The sequence below is a fragment of the Phyllostomus discolor genome, chromosome 3, assembly GCF_004126475.2.
Source record: "Phyllostomus discolor isolate MPI-MPIP mPhyDis1 chromosome 3, mPhyDis1.pri.v3, whole genome shotgun sequence".
In the NCBI taxonomy this organism is placed as follows: Eukaryota; Metazoa; Chordata; class Mammalia; order Chiroptera; family Phyllostomidae; genus Phyllostomus; species Phyllostomus discolor.
This window is the reverse complement of record NC_040905.2, coordinates 125,530,865-125,545,947: the sequence shown is the minus strand read 5'-3', so window position 1 is coordinate 125,545,947 and position 15,083 is coordinate 125,530,865. Positions and strand designations below refer to the sequence as shown.

The 15,083-nt window shown below is 37.2% G+C and overlaps 1 pseudogene; it reads left to right on the top strand.

Moving 5' to 3' along the window:
- The first annotated feature begins 5,183 nt into the window (after positions 1–5,183).
- On the top strand, positions 5,184–5,952 carry LOC114509193 (annotated as a pseudogene).
- The last annotated feature ends 9,131 nt before the right edge of the window (positions 5,953–15,083 follow it).

The window sequence follows — 15,083 nt, the reverse complement described above, 5'->3', positions numbered from 1 at the left end:
TGGTTCAGAAGGCTTTTGAGGACAATGTAATGACTGCAGCACAAATAAAAGCATGGCACAACTGCTTCAAGGATGGTCAAGAATCTGTTGAAAGTGATCCACATTCTAGAAAGCCTGCAACAAGCAAAACACCTGAGAATGTTGAACATGTATGAGCTGCAATCAACAAAGATCTGTGACTGACAGTGTGAGAAATAGAAGCTGATCTGGGAATTTCAAAATTACTGTGTCTTGGATTTTGATACAAGTTCTTGGCATGAAAAGTATTGTGGCAAAATTAATTCAGTGGTTTCTACTACCAGAGCAGAAGAAACATTGTGCTACAGTTGCTAATGGCTTAATTCAAACTGCTACCAGATTTCCTCAAGAAGGTTGTAACTGGAGATGAATGGTGGCTCTACAGCTGCGATCCTGAAACAAAGGCCCGGTTGTCCCAGTGGAAGTCGCCTGGTTCTCCATGTCTGAAGGTATGGCATATTTGCAGCAATATCAAGACCATATTAACTGTGTTCTTTGACTCGGAAGGTGTTGCCCATCATGAGTACATCCTCCCGGCCAAACAATGAATAAGGAATACTACCTCAATGTTCTTCATCAGTTGAGAGATGCAATATGATTAAAACAGCTGCAGCTATGGGCAACTGCTGATTGGCAGCTTCATTCAGACAATGCACCTGTTCATGCATCACATTTCATATAGAGTTTTTTAGTGAAACATCAAATTATCCAGGTGACTCAGTATCCCTACAGCCCAGAGGTGGTGCTCTGTGACTTCTGGCTTTTTCCAAAACTAAAATCACCTTTGAAAGGAAAGAGATTTCAGACCATTGAGGACATTCAGGAAAATAAGACAGACCAGCTGATGGTGATTCCAACAAAAGATTTTACAGTGTTTTTAACAGTAGGAGAGACACTGGGAGAACTGTGTGAGGTACAAAGGTGCCTACTTTGAAGGGGACTGAGGCATCATTGTCCCATGTACAATGCTTCTTGTACAGTATCTTGTATCTCCTTTAATAAATATATCTATTTTTCATATTACATGTCTGGAGAATACTTTCTGGACAGAGTCTTAACATTTTAAAATTTAAATATTTAAAAAGTGCATTATCTTTGCAGCAGTATTCTCCCAGCCCTGGAATCATCATCCAATGATATTTGAGAAATGCAATAGTGTTGGGAACCACCCTTCCTGGTATCAGAAGCTGTAACCCCCACCAAGGCTAAGGCTGAGGGAGTGACCTTGGACCATAAGCCACCAAGGAGACAAAAGCTTATCACCCTGGCAGGAGCACCACTTCTGCTCCTTTCACTTCACCCTGCCTGACCCCTAATGCTTGGTCAGTTAGCCAATGACAGGTAAGATTCCCCAAGAGGGGAATGATCTAAGACAGGCATGATCATGTGAGAGTTCCCCAAGGAAGGACTTTGGGGGCTACAGCAAAAGGGGGTGATGGACCCTCGCCCCTCGGCTTTGACATAGCCTAAGTCCTCATCATCTGGGAGAAAATCTCCTTATCTCTTGGTTGCCTTACTTCCCTTGCTCCACCTAAGCCTGAAACAATGACAGAGGGTGGTACAGCTCTGCTGTCAAGGGTGGGTTCCCCGGGTGATCAGGCCTAAGAAAGAATATGTAAAATCCTGTGAAGCCTGCTTTGTTTAGAGTGCCCTCAGTTGAATGATAAGGGTCCGAGGAAGAAGTAAGTTTGTTCCTTAAAGTTTTACGGCTCTTTGACCCTGACTCAAAATAGGCCCTCAGACTTCCTTGTTATCTATTGTTTGATCCTTACGTCCTAAAAATGAGTAATGAGCTTTACCTGAATTCTTATGCAAATGAAACCAATAAAAAGCCTCTCCAGCAGGAGAACGGGAAGCTCCCCACTAGAGAGAGTGGTCATTCTGTTCCTACTTCCCCACAGGACCCGGTTATTTCTGTGTATGCTTCTCTCATGTGCTGACGAGCCATTCACAGCGTTCCACAGTCACTGCTCGACGGTGATTGTGTCACAATAGTCGGCATAACCTGTGTACTATTTACAGATTGACGCAGTCGTAAAAATGCAAGACCAATTTAACTTTAAACTAGTCACCCCTGTGCTAATGAGGCACTACAAATGGAACAGGCAAACTCTTTGGCATTAGTAGATGTCTAAAATTAATGATAATTCAAACTTGAGGACACTGAAAACACTACTTGTCCCTTTAGAGTTTTGAAAATAACAAGAGATTTTCATCAAAATTAATATATTTCAGGAAGCATCCATTAGAATCTCATGGGGAGTCTGTTTTGAGAGGACAATTCTTATCAGAAATACATGATACAAACCTGAGACCAAAAGAGATCTTAGAAACCCCCTTTGCAAAATAAACACATATCACCTTTTAATGGCACCTTTAAAAGAAATTTCAGTTATTTACGAACTATGCTTTAATCCCTGAGTTCTTTTCCTGGGTTTGTGAAACAACTAAAAGAAAACAACATAATATGCATACTTATGAACACTTGGAAAATGATAACATGTTATTGTAATTTCCTGTTTTGCTGAAGGAAATACTCCCCTAATACTGTTAATAGTAAATTATTCTAAATAATGATAACCATGTATCTATTATTTTTCATGTTAACTTACTGATACTAGAATTGGGTTTTCGGGTTTTTTCCATAGATTGGAAAAAAGGGTAAGGGAATAGTCAAAGAACGTGTATGAATGATCCATGGACATGGGCAACAGTGTGGGGATGGACTGTGGGAACAGCGGGTGGGCTGGGCAGAGAGGGCAAAGGGGGAAAAATTGGGACAATTGTAATAGAATAAATCAGAATTTAAGAAGTAGATTGCTTTAAGGAATGCTCCATTTACCATATTCATCTATCTTAGTGACCAGCAAAGAAATACTCTGCTATATACTCAGCTGATATTGATAAATAAAAGCAATTAATGATGCATTAGGAAACTTTGACATACTCCTAGACTATGTTTTTCAGTACACTCTCCATTTTTCTTACTCTCCCCCGAAGCCTTATTTTTTTACATTTGATCTCATCATCATGACCTCAGACATATATTAATTAATTTATTGCTTTATATATGACCCTTTCACATCCAAAAATATGTTGGATGACTCTGATTGTGGACTTTCATGTTCCTTGGCAATGTAGCTATTTAGACTAAAGGGTATTTATAAAATAGTACTTATCCAAAGTATATAGAATGATACTGGTAATAAATTATCCTAATTTTCATGAGAACTAAACATTTTACTTTACTTAAGCAAGTGATGAGTTACTTTTGTTAAATAATATCTATGGTATGATATGACCTTGTTAGTATATATGCATGCATATGTGTTTATGTATCAATATATACACTTAAACTCATTAAAATTCATATAAGTAAAAATGTTTTTAATTAAGTAATAGCACAACTGTTCACAAGTATGGCAAAAAAATTGTAATGATGGCAAGTAAACACCTGAAGTTTGTAAAGAACCATCATCCTACCTTTAGCTTCCCATTATTATAGCATACAGTGACAATCTTTATAAACAAAATGTGTTGCTTAATATTTATAAACAAATATACTAAAATGTGGCTAATATTCTCTGAAAGGAATTGAAATAATACAGAAGAATGGAAGACTTTAATTCTTCTTTCAAGAGTAAAATTTATTTAGTCCTCCTATATTTAATATTATGTTGTTGTTTATATCTTGTCCCCCATTTGTTTTCATTTTTCACTTCGTTATAATGGTATGTGGTATAATAACAAATACAAACATTTTTCTGGAAGACAATGACTCAATACAGATTTGTAAAATCTTAAAACAATTTTATTGTGGGCTAAGGATAAAATAATATATTAGTATTATATCATTTAATTTATTATTCCACAGTTTCCTGGGCTCTTCTACTCATGAAATGATATCAAATAACTACTGCTTTTTTTGCCCCATGAGTTTTGTGACTATGACTAATGGTTAACTAATTCAATTGACTTTATTTCTTCTTAAAATCTCCATATAGCATAGCATTTTAGTGAAGGATAAAACAGCAATGTAACTATTCAAGCATGAAGGGAAATAACAATAACTCTGACAACCAAATAACATAACATGGTCAGGATACTGAAATTTTGAGCAATAAGTTTTTTCCCCAGAAAATAATAAAAACAGAAAACAAGACTAATAAATAATAATTGGACACTGAAAAACTCACATTGCATAAAGCTTATTTGAGATTGGCTTCACAATAAACATTTTTATTTCAGGAAATAAATGAGTACATATTAAGCAATGTGAAAAGCAAATTGGCATGATGTGTTGGAAAGAGCATTGCCTATAGCCTGAAGTACACTAGGTCAAAATTTCAAATAGAGTACCTAAATGTTAAATTATATACCTTCTGATAATTGGTTCTTCATCTATAATAAGAAAGCAGTAATATCAACCTTGGAAGGTTAAAAAGTATGTCTATACCAGTGTCTATTAGAGAGTTAAGTGCACAGAAAATGTTAATTTCCTCCCTTAATTATTGGCAAGCTATCAGGCAAGTATTCAAAAGAATAACAACAACAACAAAAATACCTACCAATATCACCTCCTCCATAAAACAGAAAGGGAAGGTGAAGAAAAAATAGAACCTAAGTAACTGAATTACTTTTTAAAATTTGTTTTGTTTAAAAATTGTTTGGAAAATAACTAGGCAATAAAAATAAATAAAAGACATCCAAATTAGAAGGAGGACAAAAAGCTATCTTTATTTGTAAATAGTGATCTTTTAGATGAAAGATCCTGAAGATCCACTATACAATCACCAGAACTAATAAGCAAGCTCACCAAGATCACAGGATACAAAATTCATATACAAAAGTCAACTGGATCTCTATGTACTATCAATGAACAATTTGAATATGAAATTAAGAAACCAGATTATATTCTGAAAAGCATCAAAAAAAGTAAAATATTTAGAATAAATTTTAACAAAAGAAATGCAGGATTTATGTTTAGGTAACATTGTTGAAAAAAACTTAGAGATAATCTAAATAAATGGAAAGACTTTCCTTGTTCACAGATCAGCATACCTAATATTGTAAGATGGCAATATCCCCTGAATTGATTTGAGATTTAACATAATCCCTGTCAAAAATCACACCTGGGCTCTTTTCTGTGGCACCATCAGAGGTGGACAGCTGCTTCAAGATGAAGCTGAACATCTCTTTCCCAGCCACTGGCTGTCAGAAACTCATTTAAATGGATGATGAATGCAAAACTTCATACCTTTTATAAGAAATGTATGGTCGCAGAAGTTGCTGCTGATGCTCTGGATGAAGAGTGGAAGGCTTATGTGGTTCAAATTGGTGGTAGAAAAAACAAACAAGGTTTCCCCATGAAGCAGGGTGTCTTGATCCATGGCCATATACACCTGCTGCTGAGCAAGGGGCATTCCTGTTACAGACCAATGAGGACTGAAGAGCAAAAGTGCAAATCAGTTTGGGGTTGCACTGTGGATGCCAATCTCAGTGTTCTCAACTTGGTCATTGTGAAAAAAGAAAGTGGAGAAAGATATTCCTGGTCTCACTGATACTACTGTGCCTCATCGCCTGGGGCCCAAAAGAGCTAGCAGAATCTGTAAACTTTTCAGCCTCTCTAAAGCATATGATGTCTGCCAATATGTTGTGAGAAAGCCCCTAAACAAGGAAGGTAAGAAACCTAGAACCAAGGCACCTAAGATTCAGCATCTTGTTACTCCATGTGTCCTGCAACACAAACATCGGTGTATTGCTCTGAAGAAGCAATGTACTAAAAAAAATAAGGAAGATGCTGCAGAGTATGCTAAATTTTTGGCTAAAAGGATGAAGGAGGCTAAATAAAAACACCAGGCTCAAATTGCCAAGAGACGTATGCTGCCCTCTCTGAGAGCTTATGCCTCTAGGTCTGGGTCTAGTCAAAAATGAGGTTTCCTGAGAGTAACAAATAAATAAGGATATACATCAAGAAAAGAATCACATCTGGCCTTTTTAAAGAAGTTAACAAACTGGTACTAAAATTTTATAAAAATAAAAGAAATTAAAACAGCCAAAACAATATTGAAAAAGAAGAAAATTTTAGGACTTATACTTTCCAATATCAAACTTACTACAAAGCTATAAGACAACAGGTTACTGGCATAAGAACAGACATACAGATAAATGGAATTGAAAGTTGGAGGTAAATCCTTATATTTATGGTCAGTTGGATGGTAACAAAGTTGCCAAGAAAATTCAATAAAGAAAAATTAGTGTTTCAGGAATGATACTGGGATAATTGAATATGTACAAGCAAAAGTATAAATCTGGACCTCTACCTCACATCATGTTCCAAAAATGAACTCAGAAGCATCACACACCTAAATGTAAGGCCTAAGGAAGCAAAAAACAATCAATTAGAACAACAAAAAGAAAAAAGAACCCCAAAAATGAGAACAGTGTAAGGAGCCCCAGGGACAACTTCCAGTGTATCAACAATTGCATCATGGGGGTGCCAGAAGGAGAAAAGAGAGAGCAAGAAATTGGAAACCTATTTGAAAAAATAATTACAGAAAATTTCATTAAGTTGGTGAAGAAAATAAATATACAAATCCAAGAAGTGCCAAGTACCAAACAAGATGATCCCAAAGATGCCCACCCTAAGATACATCATAATAAAAATGCCAAAGGTTAAAGACCAAGAGAGAATCTTAAAAGCAGCAAGAGAAAAGCAGTTAGTTACCTACTAGGGAGCCCCCATAAGACCATCAGCTGACTTTTCAAAAAAAACTTTGCAGGCTAGAAGAGATTGGCAAGAAATACTCAAAGTGAGGAAAAAACAAGGACCTACAACTGAGATTACTCTATCCAGCAAAGCTGTCATTTAGAATCCAAGGACAGACCACTTCCCAGACAAGAAAAAGCTAAAGGAGTACATCACCACCAAACCAGCATTATATGAAATGTCAAAGGATCTTCTTTAAGAAAAAAAATACAAAAATATCAACAATAAAATGGCAACAAATGCATATCAACAACTGAATATAAAAAATAAATAAACAAGCAGAACAGAAACAGAGTCATAGACACAGAGAGTATTTTGATGGTTGCCAGGTGGGAGAGGGGTTGGGAGGATGAGTAAAAGCAGTGAAGGAATTAAGAACTGCAAATTGGTAGTTACAGAATGGTTATGGGGATGTAAAGTACAGCATAGGAAACAGACTAACCAAAGAACATATATGCATGACCCATGGACATGGATAAAGGTTTGGGGATTTCCTGAGGTGGGGTGCTGGGTGGAGGTGGGAAAAGGGGGAAACTGAAACAACTGTAATAACACAATCAATAAAATATAATTAAAAATAAAACTATAAAACTCTTAGAAGAAAACCTGGTAGTAAATCTTCTTGACCATGGATTTGGCAATGGTCTCAGATATCAGACAGAAACACAAATGATAAAATACAAAAATAGATAATTTGGACTTCATCAAAAATTTAAATTTTTGCACTTTAAAGAAACCATCAAGAAAGTAAAAGGAAAACCCATGAAGTGGAACAAAATACTTGCAAATCCTTTATCTGATAAGGGATTTTTTTCCAGAACATAGTATAAAAAAACTATGAAAGGAATTCAATAATAAGATGATGAATATAATTCTAAAATAGGCAAAAGATATGAAGAGGTACATCACCAAAGATTATATTGGAATGTGTAATAAACATATAGAAAGATGTGCAGCACCACAATTTGCTACAGAAATATGAACAACCATGATGAAATTCATAATGCACAAGAAATCAAAACTACTTTATATCTATTAGAATGAATATAAACATAAGGATAGATGATAACAAGTGTTGGTGAGGATGCAGAGAAATTGAAACCTTTGTCTACTGTTGGAAGGACTATGAAATAGTGCAGTCACTTTGAAAAAGAGTTTGACAGCTTCTCAAAACATTAAGCAGAGTTACCATACAACTCAGCAATGCCACTCCTAGGTACATATCCAAAAGAAATAAACATGACCACACAATGATTTGGATGCAAACTCGTAATAATCAAAAAGTAGAAACAACCCAAATATCCATCAACTAGTGAATAAACAAAATGTGGCATATCCATAAAATGTTGTTACATTCAGCAATTAAAAAATGAAGTACAGATACCTGTTACAAAATAGACTAATCCCAATTATGCTAAGTGAAAAAAGCCTGACACAAAGACCACCTATTATATAATACCATGAATGTAAAATGCTGAGAAAGGCAAATCTATAGAGGCAAAAAGGAGACTGGTTGGAATAGGGAGTGACAACAAAGAGACAGATTTTTTTTGTGTGGGATGAAGAAAATGCTCTAAAATTGATTGTGGTGATTATTATACAACTCTAACTACACTAAAAGTACACATTTTCAAATACACATTTGAAACAGATGAATTTTATGATATATATATATTAATAAAGCTGTTTAAAATGATAGGGGAAAAAATGTATCAGAAAATGGCATTTGCCTAGCAATTACTGTGGTAACATAGGTGATGATATTTGTGGTATTGTAATTCAGTTGTTAATTTGAAACTGTTTTTTCTGCGTTGTGGGATAAAGAACTGAGCAATTATGGGATGGGATAACACTAATTCTAAATCATCCCTTGTGCCCTTGAGAACAATTCTCAGGGTGGAAAAATTGACCTAAATGTAATATAAAAGTTCAAATAAAAATATATTTTAAAAATATAATATTTATTTTATATACATATATAAAAATAAAGAAAATATTTAAAAATCCTAAACTTTTATTATAATGATCAATTTATGAAGTATCAATTTATGAAGCATATCACATATAGTTGCAGATATAAAAAACAATAAAGTTACAGATAAATATAGATAGATTTATACTAACTTGACCCAACAAAAAGGCTTAGATATCATAAGCATCAATGGGCATTCCTAGCATCAAGATTATATTCTTGAAATAGCAGTTTAAAGTAAAAAAAAAAATAGGACTTCCTGGAGAAGTGGAAGATTACATAACTGAGGCAGGAGGTATACGAGTTGACTCTAAAACATCTCAGTCCAGATAGTGAGGACACTCTGAAAGACTACTAGATCATATCAAAAAGACTCAAGAGAAAAATTTATAAGGTCCCAAATTACTGAAAATAGGAAATTTTGATTTCAAAATAGTAATAAATGTTTAAATTAATAAATTAATAATAATTATATTTTATATACTAATTGATCTCCTTTGCAGGGTAAATCATCCATTATCTTTTTTAAAAAATTTATTTATTTTTTAGACAGGGGAAGGGAGGGAGAGAGAGAGAAAAAGAGAGAGAGAGAGAGAGAGAGAGAGAGAACATCAATGTGTGGTTGCCTCTCACGTGGCTCTCACTGGGAGCCTGGCCGGCAACCCAGGCATGTGCCCTAACTGGGAACCGAAGCTGTGATGCTTTGGTTTGCAGCCCATACTCAACCCACTGAGCTATGCCAGCCAGGGCAAATCATCCATTATCTTGAATGATTTAAGTAAAGGGAAACAAGTATTTCTTAATGCCTTTTATAAATTCATCAGTAGATAGCCAAATAACAGATTAAATAAAACTTTGTTAAAGTATTCCTATGCATAAATGAGAAAATAATGATTTACAATCCCCAATTTATTAGTAAATGTGGGCATTAATAGCAACTGCTGTGACATCACAGAGAGACCACCAGATATTAAGTGCCTCCTGTTGAAACAACAGAATGTGGCTTCTGGTTTTGCTAAAAGGGTAGAACCTGAGTTGAAAAATGCCTCTGGATCCAGTTATCTCTTTGCAGAACATATAGAAGATAGAGAAATGGGTTGAATTGCATCATTAGTATTCAGTCAACTAAATCCAGACTGGTCATCTCAATAAATCACATGTTCTTTGTTTTTCAACAGGTACATTGAAAGGAATAAATGAATGGAAAAGGAACCTATAGATTAAAAGGGATTTAAAAGGCATAGTTGGTTTTTTAAGACAGGCAAGAAAAAAATTAAACTCTACTGTGTAGGGATGCATGCTTGAATGGCAGAATTATACAATGAAAGGAAGTGACTACTATAAAGGTCAGAATAATAGCTATTTTTAGGTGGAGCAAGGGATTAGGATTGCCAAAGGACACAGAAGGGGACATCTGTGATGGCTAGCAAAATTCTGATTCATCATTTAGGTGATGACTACAAGAGTGTTTACATAATAGTATTTCATTTTGAGTAGGTGGATGTCTGTTTCATATTTTTATTTTATAATGGGAAGAGTAATGTAGTTCTTGTAGAGGTAGCATTTAAACTCCCAACACAATGAAGAAAATAAAAGCAAATAAAATATATTAAATAAAGAAAAACAGTTAACATCTGGAAATTAGTACAACAGAAAGCATCAGTACAATGAAAGATGACACATTAGCACTAGTACTTTTAACTTCACTGTAATTACTACAGCCTATCGCACCTTACAAACTTCAGACCAACTGTCACATTTTTTATTCTATAAAAGATTTACTCATTTGTTTGTTTACTCTAATATGATATATTGTATTTCTGTGATTTGTTTTTATTGTTACTGTTTTTTTTAAACTTTGTGACATTTTAGATTGGTAGATAAGTTCAAACCAATCATTTGTATTGTACATCTGACTTCCTTGGTTATTTTTCTATTATCTTATTTCTTATGTTACTATTTTTACTTTTTAAATATTTACAATATTTATATTCATGACTATAACTGTAATCTCTCCTCCTATTTTATTGCAACAAAAAAAACACATTCCTAAATTTGTTCTTTTGATTCATCACTTGTCTTGAATCATCACTTGGATTTTTATCAGTGATTTTTTTCATACTTCAGATCAATAAACAAAGTTTATTAACAGTTGCATGGAAGAAATTTTTATATATGGCTTCAGAAGAATAAACAATTAAAAATTTATTCTAAAAGAATTATCAATATTCCAGTGACCATGGAAGACTATGCAATTTTATCCAGTTACCTCCAAAAAGTACTGGATTCATAACTGTATTATGAATCCAGTGGTACATTCAAAGTTTCAAGAAATAGAAAATCTTCATGTTATTGCACATAAACTGAACATGCAAAAAGAAAGAAAACCTGTTTTAAACAGCATAGAATTTACATCGGTACCAACAAACAATAGCAATAGAACATATTAAATAGGCTCCAAAAATCCTATTGAATATGAGAAATTCACAGTTTGGAATCCTCTGATTATATGTTATCACTTTCACCAGAATTCAATATACATCTTTTGCTTGGTTGGTTGTCTCTGTGCATTCACAATTTTCCTGTGATAAAACTGTAGATGGAAGATGGTGGTGAGATACGTGGGAGCGGAGCGGAACACCTAGTCAATCTTCTGAGGAACAGAGTGAACAGCCAATGGTATCCCAGCATATATGAAGGCTGGAGGTCAAAACTGTAGAGGACATTGAAAAATCAGACAGTAAGGAGAGTGCTTCGGGGCAATAAGGTCCCTGGGACCAGTGCAGAGACGAGGGTGGCTGCAGCCCCAGGCTCTGCACCTGCCCAGCTGCCTGCAGGATTCTTGGAAGATGGCCAGGTCAGCGGCTCCCTCCCCTGCCAAAGAGGGAGGATAGAGTGGCACCAGGATGGAGCTGGAGGCCTGAAGTCGCCCAGGAAGGGAATAAGAATGAAGTGGGAGATGCACATGGGCAGTATTCACATGCTGAGACTGTGGAAGACAGCAAGGAAGAATTGGTCTGTGAGGGACCCTGACCCAGATAGTCCCAGGTCTGGTTGGAGAGTTGGGCTGTGTGAGAGGCCAGGTACTTGTTTGGAGCAGCAGGCTTGAACCAGAGGAATTTTTCAAAAAAAAAAAAAAAAAAAAAGGCACCCTGTGGCTGTTTAGGGTATTCTCCACCAGCAGCTGTCCCCACCACCCTCAGCTGTGCCCCTGTAGCCTCCACTGTGGGCCCACCTCTGCTACCAGGACCAAGGCTGCACCCCCACCCCTAACAGCTGCAGATGGTGCCCCACTGTGCCCAAGACCCCAGTTGTATGCCACCAACCCAGAGCCTCCCACCCCACCATAGCAGGGGAGGCTGTGCAAGACCGACACCACTACCCGAAGACTGTGCTCCCACTACAGCAGCTGAGACTGAGAGCTCACACCTGCAGACCCTGGGGGTGGAACATGCCTGACCCCATTGCCCCCGCTGCCACAGCAGCAGCAGCAACTGAGGCTACACACTCACAAGAGAAGCTGCAGGATGGTGTGTACCCAACCCTGTGTGCCACCAACCCAGCAGTCTCCCATCCCACCCCAGCAACGGAGGCCTAGCTCTCATACCCACAGCCCAGAGCAGGGGTGGGGGGAGTGCTCGTGACCCTGCCACCCAGAGAAGCACAGGCCAGACTCCACCACCCAGGTGCAGCAGCAAAGAAGGCATGCACCTGCATCCCCTGAAGCAGCCACAGTGGCACCCCGCCCTGCCCAACCACTGCCTCACTAAGAGGAAGGCAGAGACACCTAAGCAGAGGAGAGCAGGAGGACTCAGGGAGTCAGCAATCCCCAGGATGACTTAACTCAGTGGGAGAGCCGAACTACCCTGAAGATACCCCGAGTCCCTAGCATCTAGAACAGCAAATAGCAAGAGGTTGATGTGTGAGTTGCCACTAATTGGTGCACCTCAAGGACAGCACCACTGGTGGACTGAAGGCTTAGTCCAGATGCAGAAGGGCACTGGGGACCTGGCAGTGAACTGAGAAACTGGGCTGGAGGCTGGGAAACTGCAAAGAATGCAGCTCAGGCCTGGTCCCCATCCCCATAAAACCACAGGAAGGGTGAAAAAGAAACCAATCCCCCCTCAACCTGCTGCAGCCAGGAAGACAAGCAGAACTGGCTTGTCAGGTTTAAAACCAGCAGGAGGCTTTTTTTTTTTAAATTCTCCCTCCCTCCCTCCCTTCTTCCCTTCCTCCCTTCCTTTCCTTATCCCCACAAGTGAGACAATAAAACCTGGAGCTGTGAAAGGATCAGAGTTAGACCAAAAGAGGGATCATCCCAACCTCTGAAATAGTAAGACAAATTTCACTTTGCAATTCCAGAGAACTTAACTTGCAATTTATTGAATATTTGTATTAATATTTTTTCATTATTTTTACTTCTTTTTTATTAGTATTTTTTAAATTTCTGTTCTTTCTTTTTAGTAGTCTTCTTTGCTTGGTTTGTTAAATTGCATTGTTTGACAAGTTCCTTGTCCTCTCCTTGTTCTCTCTTTCACAGTGTATTTTTAATTTTCCTTCTTTCACTTCACTTGTGTTCCAATAGCACTACTCTAGGCTGTGTACTTCCCACTCTTGTTATTTAGATCACATAGATTCTTTCATATGATTGTTGCTCCATTACTATTGTAAGTAATTGCTGTTCCATACAATTGTAAATACTGCAAGGACCCTCCCCACCCACCGCAGATCTTAGCTAACTTCACTGTTTCTAGAACTTTATTACTGTTGTGGTTAACTCTATTCTCTCCCACACTACACCTACTTTTTATACTTTACTCTCACTATATCTCATAATCTGACCTCCCACAAGCACAGTGCTTTCTAGATACAACTCACAATCCTTCCCACCCCTAACAAGGGTCTTATCCCCACCACCCTGCTTTCTAAAAAGTGGCTATTTGGTTGAAATATCAAGGTTAACACTATACATATCCAAAGGATCTCCTATCTCTTCTCTATGGGTTGGTACTTTAAATGCTACAGAATACACTCTTGCTGTCTTAATCCGTTTTGCCTTCCCCTTCCAACTGATGACATAAAAGAGTAGGTGGGACCTGTGAACACCAGTATACCTAATGGAAGAGGAAACCCACTAACAAAGAAACCACCAACAGATAATAATGGAAGAAGGTGAAGGATTGAGAGGAAGCCACACTAACCTCCAATCAGGACCAATCTGGAAATAAAACTAAATGGTGGAGAAATTACCCACAACAAACAACTGAACAACAGTGAGAGGGAAGCCTCAAAACCTCAGACAGATGAACCAGCTTCAACACAACCTGTCCACACCAACACAACAGAATACAAGACATGGTGGATGGAGTGACCCTCAATCCTGAGGGTCAATAAGTCCAGGAGTTGATTCTTTGAAAAGATAAACAAAATTTACACGCCTTTAAGTAGACTCGTCAAAAAAATGAGAGAGAACCCAATTAAACACACTCAGAAATGAAAGGGGACAGATTACAACTGATACCACAGAAATACCAAGGATTGCGAGAAATTACTACAAAGAACTGCATGCCAAGACATTTGAAAACCTAGGTGAAATGGACAAATTTCTAGAAAAATATAATCTTTCAAAACTCAGTGAAGAAGAAGCAGAAAGCCTGAACAAACCAATAACAGCAAAATAAATTGAAGCAGTAGTCAAAAAACTCCCAACACACAAAACCCCTACGCCAGATGGCTTCACAGGAGAATTCTACAAAGCAGTTATGGAAGAACTAACCCCTGTCCTTGACAGACTATTCCAAAAATTCCAAAAAGATGGAAGACTTCCAAACTAATTTTATGAAGCCAGCATCATGCTAATCCCAAAACCAGATAAAGACACAAGGAAAAATAACTTCAGGCCAATATTGCTGATGAACATAGATGCTAAAATCCTCAACAGAATATTGGCAAACTGCATCCAGCAATCTGTCAAAAAGATCATATGCCATGATCAAGTGGGATTCATCCCAGGGATGCAAGAATGGTATATATTCACAAATCAATAAACATAATACATCAAATAAACAAAAGGAAATACAAAAATCTCATGATCTTGTCAAGAGACACAGAAAAAGCATTTGATAAGGTATAGCACCCATTTATGATTAAAACACTCAGCAAAGTGGGAATAGAGCGAGCATTCCTCAACATAATAAAGGCCATGTATGAGAGACCTACAGCCAGCATCATACTCAATGGGGAAAAAAATTACAGCTTTCCCACTAAGATCAGGAAGAAGACAAGGATGCCTACTTTCACCACTCCTATTCAACATAGTATTGG